Raw genomic sequence first — 14,242 nt, forward strand, 5'->3', positions numbered from 1 at the left:
AGTGGACGCCTTCATTCTATTTACCTGTCTCGACACCTTTAGGTACCGTTGTACCTCTGCGTCAATGCTACGCCTTCTATAAGAAATTCTGAAGACGCAGGAGAGATATATCCCGAAGAAGAAGTATTTTAAAGGGAGGATGAGGCTAAGCAAAAGAAGGGGCATAGAATATAGCAACTATTTGTAGAAAGCTAGAGGAACGGAAAGCTTTTATAACTTGACAGCATCGACGTTCAGAAGTTCAAAGTACATTTATTATCAATGTATATATACTGCATACAACCTTGAGACTCGTCTCCATACCGGCAGCCACAAAACAAAGACATCTCTTAGAACTTATTAAAGAAAGAAGATCGTCAAACACCCGATGTGCAGGGGTAAAAAACAGATCTTGCAGATAACAAAGTCAGCACATAACATATTGAACTGAAGTGCTCGATAGTGAGTCTAAAGCCACAGAACCAGGCATCACTGTAGCCGATTCAGGAGCCCGTTTATTGCAGACCAGCACAAAGAAAAATAAACCCCGCAGTGCTGTGATCTGAACTTTCCTGTCCTGTCCTCCAGACCCCACACCCTGACATTTTCAGTCTGCCCTCGTACTTCAACCTCCTGAATCTCAGGTCATTCCATGCCTCTGGTTCTGGGCCGTGCCGCGTCGTAACACTCTCAGCCATATCAATGCGGAATGCAAAGAAAACAGAGCAGTGAGGACAGAAACGATGAATGTCAGGGTAATCTAGGCAGTAACATAAAAGAGGAAACCAGAATCCTTTTTTTTCAGATATTCCTCACAAAGCGTACAGGAGAGGTAAAGTGGATACCAGACAACTGTAAAATGATGTTGGAGAGGGAGCAAAGCCGAACAAAAAATAGTAGATCAAGTCAATGTTATTTTGCATTAGTCTTCACCATGGAAGACAGCAGCAGAACACATGAACATCCGAATATCAGACAGTAGAAACGTGTGAGTATTTCTCCCTCCTTCCTTTCTTAAAAAGTGGGATAACATTAGCCATTCTCCAATCCTTAGGAACTGATCCTGAATCACATGCAGGTGAACTGGGAGAATCAGGTAGGTGCTGGACCCCAGGATAGGGAGTTTGTGGAGTGTCGAAGGGATGTATTTTTGGAACAGCTTGTTCTTGAGCCAACCAGGAACGAGGCTATTTTGGACTTGGTGATGTGTAATGAACAGGAATTGATAAGTGATCTTGAAGTAAGGGAGCCATTAGGAAGTAGTGATCATAACATGATAAGTTTTTATCTACAATTTGAGAGGGATAAGGGCAGATCAGAGGTGTCAGTGTTGCAATTAAATAAAGGAGACTACGGAGCCATGAGGGAAGAGCTGGCCAAAGTTAAATGGGCGGATGCCCTGGCAGGAAAGACAGTGGATCAGCAGTGGCAGATATTCTTGGGGATAATACAAAAGATGCAAACGCAGTTCATTCCAATGAGAAGGAAGGATTCAAAGAGGGAGAAGGGGCCACAGTGGTTGACAAAGGAAGTCAGAGATTGTATAGCATTAAAGAAAAAGAAGTATGACAGGGCTAAGATGAGTGGGAATACAGATGATTGGGAAAGTTTTAAGGAACAGCAGATCTTAACTAAAAAAGCAATACGGAGAGAAAAAATCAGGTATGAGCTCAGTCTAGCCAGGAATATAAAAGGGGATAGCAAAAGCTTTTTTAGCTATGTGAAGAGAAAGAAGATAGTTAAGAACAATGTTGGCCCCTTGAAGAATGAATTGGGAGAAATTGTTATGGGAAACAGGGAAATGGCAACAGAATTTAATGCGTACTTTAGATCTGTCTTCACCAGGGAGGACACAAGCAATCTCCCAGATGTATGGATGGACCAGGGTCATAAGATATCAGATGAATTGAAACAGATTGACATTAGGAAAGAAACTCTGATGAGTAGACTGATAGGACTGAAGGCTAATGAATCCCCGGGTCCAGATGGTCTGCATCTGAGGGTTCTAAAAGAGGTGGCTCAGGAAATTGCGGATGCATTGGTAATCATTTTCCAATGTACCTTAGATTCAGGATCAGTTCCTGAAGATTGGAGAGTGGCTAATGTTATCCAACTTTTCAAGAAGGGAGGGAAGGAGAAAATGGAGAACTATCGCCCTGTTAGCCTAACGTCAGTCGTGGGGAAGATGCTGGAGTCCATTATTAACGACGAAATAGTGGCATATCTTGATGGCAGTAATAGGATTAGGCCGAGCCAGCATGGATTTACCAAGGGCCAATCATGCTTGACTAATCTGTTGGAGTTTTTTGAGGGTGTAACAAGGATGTTAGATGAGGGTAAGCAAGTGGATGTAGTGTACCTAGATTTTCAGAAGGCATTCGATAAGGTGCCAAATAGGAGATTGGTGAGTAAAATCAGAGCTCATGGCATTGGGGGCAGGGTTTCAACATGGATAGAAAACTGGTTGGCAGATAGAAAGCAAAGGGTAGCAGTGAATGGGTGTTTCTCGGACTGGCTGGAGGTGACTAGTGGGGTACCACAGGGCTCTGTATTGGGACCACAGCTCTTTACGATTTATGTCAATGACTTAGATGAGGGCATTAAAAACTATATCAGCAAGATTGCTGACGATACTAAACTGGGTGGCAGTGTGACATGCGAAGAGGACGTTAGAAGAATACAGGGAGACTTGGATAGGCTGGGTGAGTGGGCAGATACTTGGCAGATGTCATTCAATGTGAATAAATGTGAAGTTATCCACTTTGGAAGCAGGAACAAGAGGGCAGAGTATTGTCTGAACGGTGTAGAGTTAGGTAAGGGAGAAATGAAAAGAGACATAGGAGTCCTAGTTCATCAGTCAATGAAGGTGAATGAGCAAGTGCAACAGGCAGTGAAGAGGGAAAATGGAATGTTGGCCTTTATTACAAGGGGAATTGAGTACAAGAGCAAGGATGTCCTTTTGCATTTGTACAGGGCCCTGGTGAGACCACACCTGGAATATTGTGTACAGTTTTGGTCTCCAGGTTTAAGGAAGGACATTCTGGCAATTGAGGAAGTGCAGCGTAGATTCACTAGGTTGATTCCTGGGATGGCAGGGCTGTCTTACGCAGAGAGATTGGAGAGATTGGGCTTGTACACACTGGAATTGAGGAGATTGAGAGGGGATCTGATTGAAACGTTTAAGATAATTAAAGGATTTGATAGGATTGAGACAGGAAATATGTTCCAGAAGTTGGGAGAGTCCAGTACCAGAGGGCATGGATTGAGAATAAGAGGTCAGTTATTTAAAACAGAGTTGAGGAAAAACTTCTTCTCCCAGAGAGTTGTGGAGGTGTGGAATGCACTGCCTCGGGAGACGGTGGAGGCCAATTCTCTGGATGCTTTCAAGAAGGAGCTAGATAGATATCTGATGGATAGGGGAATCAAGGGATATGGGGACAAGGCAGGGACTGGGTATTGATAGTGAATGATCAGCCATGATCTCAGAATGGCGGTGCAGACTCGAGGGGCCGAATAGTCTACTTCTGCACCTATTGTCTATTGTCTATCTAAGGAACATTGGAAAATGATTACCAATGCATCCGCAATTTCCAGGGCCACCTCCTTTAGTACCCTAGGATGCAGACCATCTGGACCTGGGGATTTGTCAGCCTTCAGTCCCATCAGTCTACTCATCACCGTTTCCTTCCTAATGTCAATCTGTTTCATTTCCTCTGTTACCCTATGTCCTTGGCCCATCCATACATCTGGGAGATTGCTTGTGTCTTCCTTAGTGAAGACAGATCTAAAGTACTTATTAAATTCTTCTGCCATTTCTCTGTTTCCCATAACAATTTCACCCAATTCATTCTTCAAGGGCCCAACATTGTTCTTAACTATATTCTTTCTCTTCACATACCTAAAAACGCTTTTGCTATCCTCCTTTATATTCCTGGCTAACCTGCGTTCTTACCTCATTTTTTCTCCCCGTATTGCCTTTTTAGTTAATTTCTGTTGTTGCTTAAAAATGTCCCAATCATCTGTCCTCCCACTCACCTTAGCTCTGTCATACTTCTTTTTTTAATGCTATGCAATCTCTGACGTCCTTTGTCAACCACTGTGGCCTCTTTCCCCCCTTTGAATCCTTCCTTCTCCGGGGGATGAACTGATTTTGCACCTTGTGCATTATTCCCAAGAATACCTGCCATTGCTGTTCCACTGTCTTTTCTGCTAGGATATCTGTCGTTAACTTTGGCCAGCTCCTCCCTCATGGCTCCATCGTCTCCTTTGTTCCACTGCAAAACTGACACTTGCGAGCTGCCCTTATCCTTCTCAAATTGCAGATAAAAACTTATCATATTGTGATCACTACCTCCTAATGGCTCCTTTACTTCAAGATCGCTTCTCAAATCCAGTTCATTACATAACACTAAATCCAGAATATTCTTGTCCCTGGTCGGCTCTTGTACAAGCTGTTCCAAGAATGCATTCTGTAGGCACTCTACAAACTCCCGATCCTGTGGTCCAGCACCAACCTGATTCTCCCAGTTCACCTGCATCTTGAAATCCCCCATAACTACTGCGACATAACCTTTGCCACATGCCAAAGTTAACTCTATTCAACTTGCACCCAATACCCATGCTACTGTTTGGTGGCCTGTAGGCAACACCCATTGGGGTCCTTTTGCCCTTACTGTTCCTCAGTTCTATCCACACAGACTCCACTTCTCCTGATCCTATGTCCCCCTTGCAAAGGACTGAATCTCATTCTTCACCAAAAGAGTCACCCCAGCCCCTCTGCCCACATTTCTGTCCCTACGATATCACGTATACCCTTGTACATCCATTTCCCAGGTCTGATCTCCTTTCAGCCATGACTCCGTTATCCCAACAACATCATAGTTACCCATTCGCACCTGTGCTTCAAGCTCATCTGCCTTATTTCTGACACTTCGTGCATTCAGATATAGAATTTTTAGCCCATTTCTCCTCTTTCTGTTTGAATCGCTGCCGATTGTGCTTAACCCAGCTCCCCGCACTCCCATCGGGCTATGCGCCCCTAGAATTTTGTTGTCCTTCCTAAATTTACTTATTCTTTCTACACATTTAACTCCATGTTCCGTTAGACCATCCCTCTGTACATGTGTCCTCCTTATCACTTGTTCCGCCTCACCATTCTCTACTACACACTTAATATTCCGGAACCGTGTAGTCCCCACCTGTCCTTTATTCTTCCTCTCGCTATCCTCCCTCACATTCTGGATCCCCACCACCTACAAATTTAGTTTAACCCCCCCCCCCCCAAGAAGCTCTAGCAAACTTCCCTGCAAGAATGTTAGTACCGCTCCAGTTCAGGTGTAAACCGTCCCCTCGGAACAGATCCCACCTTCCCTGGAACAAAGCCCAATTATCTGAAAAACCTGAAGCCCCCCCTCCTGCACCATCCTCTCAGCCACGTATTAATCTTTATAATCCTTCTGTTCCTTGTCTCACTCGCACGTGGCACAGGTAGAAATCCTGAGATTGTTACCCTGGAGGCCCTGCTCTTCAGCTTCGCAACTAACACCCTGAGCTCCCTACGCAGTTGTATTAGTTGTATTAGTCATAGATACTTCAATAATAAATGCAGTTTGGAATGAAATTACTTCTTGCTGTTAACTCAGGCGGACGCAGCCGTTCTGTGAACTATGTGAAATGATACGTGCTCTGGGATAATCCAATGTGCATGTGGGGTTGTCTGCTGAGTTGGAGCCGAAACGAATCTCAAGATTGTCTCATTTGTTCATACATTGATCATGAAGTTAATTTGAATTTTCACGTCTGTTCTTTTTTTTAATGGTTCAGACAGCCATTTTGTGAAGTGTTTGAAATCAGTGTTCGAGAGCATGCGCAGTTTGCGGACACAGATGGGAAGGGACCGAAACAAGTGGATAAAGTGATGTCGAAGTCTACGGACAAATGTTCATTCAGGCAGGGTCAGGCAGAGACAATGGGTTACCCACACATAGCCTCACACACACACACACACACACACACACACACACACACACACACACACACACACACACACACACACACTCACACACACACACACTCACACACAACTACACTGTCTTCACCGTCTAGAGAACATGGAAAAGAAACATAGAAAACCCTACAGCACAAAACAGACTCTTCGGCCCAAAAATCTGTGCCGAACATGTCCTTATCAAAGAAACTACCTAGGGTTACACATAGTCCTCTATTCTTCTGAGCTCTCTGACCAAACCAGAACAATTTTATGAGACCCTATCGTTTCCACCTCCACCACCGTCGCCGGTAACCTGTTCCACTCTCTCACCACTCTCTGCGTAAAACAACCTATCTCTGACCTATGCCTTCTTCCAAGCACCTTAACACTGTGTCCTCTCGTGCTAAACATTTCAGCCCAGAAAAAAGACTCTGACTATCCACATGATCAGTGCCTCTTCTCCTCTTAGACACCTCTATCAGGTCACCTCTCATCCTCTGTCGCTCCAAGGAGTAAAGGCCAAGTTCACTCAACCTACGCTCTTAAGGAATGATACCCAATCCAGGCAACATCCTTGTAAATCTCCTCTGCAACCTTTCTATGGTTTTCACATCCTTCCAGTAGTGAGGCGACACGAACTGAGCACAGTACTCCAAGTGGGGTCTGATCAGGGTCCTATATAGCTGCAACATTACCTCACGGTTCCAAAACTGAATCTCACGGATGATTAAGGTCAATGCCCCACTTGCCTTCTTGACCACAGAGTGAAACTGCGGAGCAGCTTTGAGTGTCCTATGGTCCCGGACGCCAAGATCCCTCTGAACCTCTACACTGTCAGCAGTCTTACGATTAATCAGCCATCATAATTGACATAATGAAATGAACGACCTCACACTTATCTTTTTTGAACTCGATCTGCCACTGCACAGCCCAGTTTTGCATCCTATCAATGTCCCGCTGTAGCCTCTGACAGCCCTCCACACTATCCACAGCTCTTTGACACATACGGGATGAGATGATTAGAACACACTCACGGCTGAGTTTGATGGCCATGCATTAGGGTTAGGGTTGGACCCGGACGAGCCCCCTGATGTTCTGCCTGTTACTGTCACTGAGGAAACTGGAGGGTTTCTTCAATATGAAAGTGTTTATTCATCACCACCGACAGACAGTTTCTTGGGGACCCTCTCGTTACAGTGCGCCAAGCACAAACTATATCGAGTGTTTATATTCTTGAGGAGAATGGCAACAGTAGGTGATTCAATACAATTTCACAAGCTACAATGACATAATTGACTTCAATATTCAGTGTCTGACAAATGCTTCTGTCACAACCACGCATTCAGCAGCGCGGCAGATTCGGCAATTGCGCTCGCGAATATGCACGTGGCAGCCAATTATTATTTCATTGTGATCGCATTTAACCACGTTCGTCCCATCGTAGTTTTTGTCCGGACTTGAACCTCGGACACAGCAACACTTCCCTTTCCGCCTTGCCTGTGAAATTGGACTGTTGAGTCACCTGAATCTGAAGACTAGCGGTCTTCGTTTAATTCTCGCTTATACTTTTCAGCCGCGGAGTCGGCTTCGTTTTCCATTTCAGAGTTTTAATTCACGGCTTGTTTGGCCGAGCGTCTTTGTTTGCTTTTCCCTTTAACATTGTTGGCGTTAAAGTCTGTGTCCTTTCGAACTGCTTCAGTGTCTCTCTCTGCGCACTCTGGCCATGTCCGCAAACTAACTCTTGCAAATGGTCAAAATATTAAATCTTTAATTTAATCACATTCTGTCACCGCGGGGATTTCACGAGGCAGGTGTAAATGGTTTGTAAATAATTTAAAAATATTTATTTTTAAATCTGTTGCAACCTCTCCCTGTGGAATCGCTAAATGATTTTAAAAACCCCAGGCAAGTGCTGCCTCGACATGTCATTCCGAGAGATCACCTGTGGCACAGACGGATCACTGGACAGATAAAATGTCCTCAATTGCCCGTAGGTACCTGAGTGTGCAGAAAATATTGTTCGTGTTCATCGCCGTCATTGGAGTTCCTGGTGAGTGAGCAGAGCAATTCATGTTCGGTATTTCTGAGTGTTTACTGGTGTGAAGTTGTTTGTGATCATTTAACAAGCTTTTAACTTGATGATCATTGAGTACATCTCCGTCAGAGGTATCGATCCTGTCAGTTCCATGTTCTGATATTTATATTTAGTGACAAGCGGAACTAAACCGCTGCCTCTCCTCTCACTCACGGGACCGACTCGAACGTTGTTCTTGCCTTTAACGGGACGTTGTACAGAGTTTCTCCAGCGCTGGGGACAAGCAGCTCTCCGGGAGGGTGTGACGGGGAGGATTTCAGTGGAGCCTTTTCCAGAGCAGTCCCGTTGCTGGGCACAGGCAGCTGCATAGAAAGGTGTGACAGGGTGGGTTTAAATGGGACTTTTCCCAGTGCTGGGGGCAGCACTTCCAGGGAAGTTGTACCTCGGAAGGTTTTACATCGTGATGTTCCCAGTTCCTGAGTTATTGTTCAGAGAGAACCCCTGGTCCTGTGTGTTACGTCTCGTTACGAAGTCTGTCACAGTCCGATCCTACTGTCTGTTGGTCAGTGATTGGGTCTGATCACCTGAACCGGTGTTCACGGATCTGCTAACGTGTGATATGGAACTGAACTGCGCTGTAGAATTAATCCAGTAACTCAGCCTCAGGTTACTAGCTTGTTTATGCTTTCCCTCTGAGACCCGTCGGGAATCGGGGCCCCGCTTCGTCCAGACGAAGAATCTCGGACCGAAACTAGAGTTTGTTCAATTCCATGGAAGCTGCCTGACCTGCTGAGATCCTCCAGTATTTTATGTGCGTTGTTCCCATCTGTGTCGCTTCTCGGCCCCGTCAGATGCTGAGTTTCCAGAGACCTGGTCAGTCCCGGTTAAATCAGTGAAACCGGCTCCATCAGCGACTGGAATCGGGATCAGCACTGATTGTGTAGTTCGTGCAGTTGGTTTTTATCGCCAACATTTGCCCATATAGCGTTTTAACTCCACATTGCAGAGGGCAAGGTAGAGACAGTGTGACCCCTGTCTGATGTTGGATTAGCAACGGTTCACAGACTCTCGCACTCCTGATCTTCAGATGAAAACCGATCCGTTGTAAATTTCCGCAGAATGTACAGTGGGGAGTGGGGAGTGGCCAAAATCCAGAAACAAAACCCCCCTGTTCCCCGCCCGCCCTCATCCCACCCCGTCACAGACTCTCCCACAAAACGAAGGCTGGAGTCCTGGCGAACTCTCGCAAGAAGCTGGAACATCTGCCCCGTCTGGCAATAAAGAGGAACTTTTTGAGAAGAAAAAGTGTCAGTTCTCTCTCTCTCTCTCTCTCTCTCTCAAGTGAATTTATTGGCGATCGTGATCCTGTCCCGGGGAAAGTGCGGCCTCTCCACCTGCACCACTCGCTACCTGGTGGCCATGGCAGCGGCGGATCTGCTGACGGTTGTTACCGAGATCATTTTATTTGAAATCAGTTGGTATTACTTCCGGTGGAGTTTTCTGGACATCACCCCTGTGTGCAGTGTTATCACTGTATTGAAGTTCACAGCCATAAAATGTTCTGTCTGGTTCACCGTCACTTTCACCTTTGACCGGTTTGTCGCCATTTGCTGCCAGAAGCTGAAAACAAAATATTGCACCGGGAAAACTGCGGCTGTGGTTCTAACAACAACCGGCATACTGACCTGTCTAAGAAACGTTCCCCGATACTTCACACGGGAACCCGCAGTGATCATCGACAATGTACCGTGGTTCTGCAATATCAAGGACAATTATCTCACTGACCCCGGGTGGGTAGCATATGACTGGCTCGATACGGTTTTTGTTCCGTTCCTCCCTTTCGCTGGGATACTGCTGCTCAACGCTCTGACAGTCAGACACATTTTAGTGGCCAGTCGGGTCCGTAAGGGGCTGAAGGGTCAGAGCAAGGGGGAGAACCGCAGTGACCCGGAGATGGAGAGCAGGAGGAGGTCTGTGGTTTTACTCTTCACCCTCTCCGGCAGCTTCATCCTCCTGTGGATGACGGCGGTTGTAAATTTCATATATTATCAGGTCTTAGGGAAAGGATTCGATTTCAATGTTTCCGAATGGATCTTTATGTACGTCGGGGTTTTGCTGAAGAATTTCAGCTGCTGCACGAACACATTTATTTACGCGGTGACTCAGTCAAAATTCCGGGAGCAGGTGATCAGCGCGGTGAAATATCCGGTCACCTCGGTGTTTCAGTTCATTAATAAAGCGGCGTCCTGAGTTCAAACCGGAAGCGGCCGCAGTGTTTCCAGTCCGTGTCCAGCCCCTCACGTTCACCACCTGATTTCCCAGGTGTTATTCCCAGGCCGATTAACCCATCGTCCGGCAGCTATGTGACGTCAGCATAGCTTGTGTGTGGGGTGGGGCAAAGCACCGTCCGGGAGGGTCAGTATCTCATTGGACCGGTAAGATATCAGTCGGAGAACTGCTCCGGAAGGCGCAACCCCATTGGTCAGCGGATATTTGGATCTATTTCCATTCCCTTCAACCATCCTCACTGTCCGACGTTCCACCATGTCGGCGGCGTATAATACGATGCTAGTTGACTATTCCAATATTATCACAGCAGTCTACGCTGTCCCTTGAATGATTGGCTAACGTGAAGGAATATGGCGGGATTTGGATAAACGACGGTCGACACTCCCACTTCAAAGCGTTGATCCCGCCACCATCTGGACTGGAGTGTGGTGCGGAGAATTGGGAAATACAACCCTGGCCGATTCCATTGTTTTTCCGTTCGAAAGTTAAATTACCCCAAAGTCCCAGATATCGTATGCATTGAAACACAATATTATGAATTAAATTAAAGTCACTCCCATTACGTCAGAGAGCTTTTAAATAAAGTCTAACAACCCCCGAAGATTGTAATGAAGCCTCCATTTGATTTCTTTCTTTCTGATACGCTTCGCACTGAATTAAAATGTGTTCAACTGTTTCATAATGACAAAACGTACACGAGCCAGAATGATGTTTACCAACACGACATGAGGAATAGTATTGTCAATTGGAAGACGATTCGTGTTTTAAGCCCTTTTCCCATAAATCCAACACTTCTATGTATTCTGTAATGGTCTCACCCCTTGTGACCATTATCCCACCAGTATTACCATAAGGCCACAATTATTAGCACTAAAAAACCCTTACCTGCTGATTTCCTAGGTGGAAGCTCTTTACCGACAGTTAAACTTTTAACAGCTTTGGTAAGTATACAATCAACCCGCTCATTCCCCTAAACCCCTCTAATACCCCTCTAAACTGAAAGGCTAACTTCACATTCAGTTAGACTTAACGAAGGGTCTCGGCCTGAAATGTCGACAGTGCTTCTCCCTATAGATGCTGGCTTGCCTGCTGCGTTCCACCAGCATTTTGTCTGTGTTGCTTGAATTTCCAGCATCTGCAGATTTCCTCGTGTTTGACTTTGAATAGGAAATAATGTTTGATGAATTTCCAACAGTAAATCTGATCTATTACTGAAGTCACCTGTTTTAAGATTCATCAAAACCGAAAAGGAATCTGAACAAATTACAAATTTATCTGGGCAAATTTCTTTCACCCACTCTCAGTCGAAAACAGATGGCAACCAATTTTGCCGTATGTACTGATAAATGGTAGGTAAATTATTTCTTTATCCTTTTCTGCAATTCAGTCAGAAAAAAGGTGCTCCACCAACATTCCCAGTTAAATTATCTTTCGATCCGTCTGCAAAAAACGGTTAAAATGATTATCCTAGTTAATGATGACTGGTTCACATATCATCATAATTTTCCTTAGTATACTGATGAGCTAACAGATTCTCAAACATGACAGCATCCTTAAACATTAATAAACTGTCCAATCCAAAATGTATGTGCTGGTGGAGAAGGCTGTTGGGGTGGTGAAACCTATCCCGGGTAGGGTGGCGGGAGGATGGGGTCAGAGCAGACGTGCACGATATGGAAGAGATGCGGTTGAGGGCAGCGTTGATGGTGGAGGAAGGGAAGCCTCTTTCTTGAAAAAAGAGGACATCTCCTTCGCTCTAGAATGAAAAGCCTCATCCTGAGATCAGATGTGTTGGAAACGGGGGAACTGAGAGAAATGCATCGCGATTTTACATATAACAGGATGGGAATAGTTATAATCCTGGCAGCTTTGAGGGTCCGTGGGTTTGCAGTAGACATCAGTGGATAAGCTGTCTCCTGAGACAGAGTCAGTAAAAACAAGTACTGAAAGGTTGCGCCTCAATTTTGAGACTGCGCCCTCTAGTGTTGGATACGCTCACCAGAGGAAACATCCCCTCCACATCAACCCGATCTCGTCCATTCAACACTCGGTAGGTTTCAATGAGATCGCCCCGCGTTCTTCTGAATTCCAGTCAGTACAGGCGCAATGCCGCCAAATGCTTCTCGTATGTTAACCCGTTAATTCCCGGAATCATCCTGGTGAAATTCCTCTGAACTCTCTCCGAGGACAACACTTCCTTTCTGAGATACGGGGCACAAAAATGTTGACGATACGCCAAGTACAGCATGACTAGCGCTTGATAAAGGCTCAACGCTATCCCTTTGCTTCTGTATTCATGGGCTAATCTACAGAGGGAATACGAGTTCATATCTCCCAGATAGTGGTTCCAGTGTCAGGCAGTTATGTTGCATTTTAATACTGGAATAATGCAGAAGATTTGGATGGTAATTAGAAGACCCTTAACAAGATGCTGCCTGGATAAAATAAGACTGGACAATCCAGGGGAATTTGCTCTGTTCGGGAGAGGCTGTGGGAAGCCCGACAGAAGTCTATGGGTACCTGAGAAGCACAGACACACTGGCCGGCTGGTATTGTGTCTCTAAGTAGAAAATGCCTACTAGCAGACAAAAGGCACTTCAGCAGAAACGGGGAACAGTACTTCACGGGTCCTTTTTGCGATGGTTGTGTATTTTGTAATTTAGTGCATTTTTCTCTCTTTTCATGACACTGCTGCTGTAATACAAACACCTTATATTAGACTGTAATGTTAAACGTGCCTCTGAATGTTTAAAGTCGATGTGTGTTGCAACTTTTGTGTCTGGAAGGAATTCCGGGGGTGGTGGTGGAGGCAGATGTGATAGAGGCTTTTAGATACCACGTGAATGGTTGGAGAATGGAGGGATGTGGACCCTGTGTAGGCAGAGGGCACTGGTTTACTGAGACATAAAGTGACCAGTTCAATTGGTTCAGAACAACACAGTGAGCAGAAGGGCCTGTTCCCCTGCTGTCATTGTTCTATGTTGGTGAGACCACGGCTGGAGAACTGTGCAACTCTGGCCGGCCGCCTCGGAAAGGACGGGATTAACCTGGAATTCGCAGTAAAAATTCACGACTTTTGTTGCCGGCCGTGGAGAACGGGAGTCAAAAGGAGAATCGATTGTGACTGTACACTGACCCCAAAGCTGAGCGTGATGCACCACCGATTCTCCCCTCCGTCACCACAGGCCCCATTGTCACGATGTAATTGTCGGGTTACATAAAGAGTGACAAATGACACAAATTGTTCAATGATAGAATAAGTCACAAACGCTCGCTTTTCATAGGAACTACAGTTCCCATCGGGCACCGCGCTCAGTCAGCTTCAGCTGCCGAACATACGGGGCCGCGGGGGCATCTGGTAGTTGTAGTCCAAATGTCTCAGCTTCTCACTCGCTCCCTGCTTCAACACTATTCCTCAGCCGTCACAAACATCTGTTGGAATAGATTCACCGTGACGTCGGAGGAGAACCACGCCTGTCGTTGTGGACGCAGAGGCCGGCAACCACCGACAGCAGGAATAAGGGCAAATAATGTCTCACATTCACCACCCCACTCTGAAGAAATTCCTCTTCATCTCTGTTCCGAGGGAAGTTTGGAACAAGTGGTGTACCGCAGGGTCGGGTGCTGGGACATTGGTCATTTGTATATTTCTCAGTGTGAGTTTGTGAGGCCTCCGTCGGAGAGGGTCGACCATGGATGCTGCGTCCGAACTGTCCAGATATGCACCACAGAAGCCTCAGATAAATACTCCGGACATGGTCTGACCAAAGTTTTATAAATTACAACATAACCTCCTGGCTTTTGAACTCAGCGCTTCACGAGTAAAACCCGGTATTCTATAAGCCTCCTTCACCACCTAATCGACCTGTTCACCCACATCCAACGAGCTGTGAACTTGCATCCCAAGAACTGTCTCTCCGCAACACTGTTCAGCATCTCGCCGTTAGCAG

The sequence above is a fragment of the Hypanus sabinus genome (genome assembly GCF_030144855.1).
Source record: "Hypanus sabinus isolate sHypSab1 chromosome X2 unlocalized genomic scaffold, sHypSab1.hap1 SUPER_X2_unloc_14, whole genome shotgun sequence".
In the NCBI taxonomy this organism is placed as follows: domain Eukaryota; kingdom Metazoa; phylum Chordata; class Chondrichthyes; order Myliobatiformes; family Dasyatidae; genus Hypanus; species Hypanus sabinus.